Genomic DNA, 2012 nt, shown 5'->3' on the forward strand with positions numbered 1-2012 from the left:
AAATTTCTGTTTTCAAAACAAGGACTAAAGGGGCCAGGGAGATGGCTCAGTAGAATAAGCACTTCACTGGCAAGCTCAAGGGTCTGAGTTCAATTCCCAGTTCCGCAAAGAAAAAAAAAAAGAAAGAAAAACAAGGACTATGCAAGAATTGACTGTGTTTACATTGAAGTAGCTACATGTGGCTAGTGGCTGCCATGTTAGAAAGTGAACTAACTTATGACTATATATAAAACAGCAAGAACACTTCTGCTTATACATGTAGCTTTAAGGATGACAGAACATGGTGGCTGGGGTTTGATCCCTGGCATGCCATGCCAGCCCCAGCCCCAGGGTGCACTGAGACTAGAAGTGGTGGTATATGCTTGTAATCCCAGTGCTTCGGAGGCTGAAAACATGAAAATCACTACAACTCCGATCTAGAGTAGTGAGACCATGTAAACCCCGTACTAAATACATTAAAAAGAATGACCAAACAGCTTTTGCTTCTCTGACATGGGCATGCCATAGAAGGACGTTACTATCAAGTCTGATATACCCGACACCTTTTCACTGGGGAAATATGCAGATTATATTACACCTTATGGCTCAAAGAAAGATGATTATGAATACTACATGTCTGAGTAGTTGAGAATAAGTGGCATATACTGGGGTTTGACAGTAAGGGATCTCATGGGACAACTTGACCACATGAATGGAGAGGAAATTCTGACATTTATTAAGCTGTGCCAACATAAGTGTGGTGAAATAAGGGCTAGCATTGGGTATGATCCTCATATTTTGTACACTCAGTGCTGTACAAATTTTTACTCTATATGATAGTATTAATATTATTGCCATAAATAAAGCTATAGAATATGTTCAGAGTCTACAGAAAGGAGATGGTCTCTTTGTTGGAGATATTTGGGGTCCCATTAAGCAGCTTGTCTAACTGGAGTTAATGGCCCAGCATGCTCTGTGGTAGTTGTAGCAACATACAGGAGCACTGGAATGGAGGAAGCCAATGTAAAACACACAGGCTAACAGAGTGCAAGCCAGAGAGACCAACTGCTTCATGGAATGTGAAAATCTACTTTTGTAAAATTGGATACAAGATTCTCTTTTTGTACAATGGCTACTTTGATTCTTTTGGGGAAGCTTAATGCTATTAATGTGGAAAAGGAAATTGAATTTGTCTTATCCTGTATGAACTTTGATGGTGGATTTGGTTGCAGGCCAGGTTCTGAATCTCATGCTGGATAGATCTATTATTGCAGAGGATTCCTGGCTATTACTAGTCAGTTACATGAAAGAAATTCTGATTTACTTGGCTGGTGGCTTTGTGAGTGATAATTACCCTTAGTTGGACTCAATGGAAAAAGAGAGAAGTTGCTCAGTGTATGCTATTCCTGGTCGGTTTTTGGCATCCTTATAGTGTATGTTGTGCTAAATTAATTCTAATAAATTTTATAACTACACATATTATAAAATAAGGAGCTGTACTGTATTTTCAGCTTTAGATTTTCTGAAGTTTTTTTTGAGTAGGGTTTTTTATATGTACATGTATCTGACATCTGCTTAGTAAATTTTAGAACTTTAAAAAAAAAGGAATGAACAAAAATGCAAGGCAAGTATGGTAGCACATACCTGTAATCCCACACTCCGGGAGGCCAAGGCAGGAGGGTCACAAGCTCTAGCCAAGCTTTCATAATTTAGCAACTTAAGACCATGTCTCAATATTTAAAAAAAACAATTAAAGGTCTATGTGTGAGCTTGGGTTTACCTTCCAGTATCATAAAAATAAAAAATATGAAAAATAGGTAAGAAAGAAAATCATCATTTGGATCTGAGTCTATAGTTTAGAAATCATAACTGGTCTAAAATTCAAATTGCAAGAGTCACTGGCATAGTGAGTTTAAGCACCTATTGGAGCACCTAGGTAAGGCTATCTAATCAGGTTTCTCATGAATGTTATACTAATTTGCTGCTAGAAAGAAGGGATGAAATCCCTTAAGCTGGGCACATACCTTGAGTTT

General features: G+C 38.0%; 1 pseudogene; it reads left to right on the forward strand.

Annotated features, from left to right (window-relative positions):
- Positions 1-492: 492 nt before the first annotated feature.
- On the forward strand, positions 493-1431 carry LOC101581369 (annotated as a pseudogene).
- The last annotated feature ends 581 nt before the right edge of the window (positions 1432-2012 follow it).

This window comes from Octodon degus, unplaced genomic scaffold (assembly GCF_000260255.1).
Source record: "Octodon degus isolate 3935 unplaced genomic scaffold, OctDeg1.0 scaffold00171, whole genome shotgun sequence".
Taxonomy (NCBI): Eukaryota; Metazoa; Chordata; class Mammalia; order Rodentia; family Octodontidae; genus Octodon; species Octodon degus.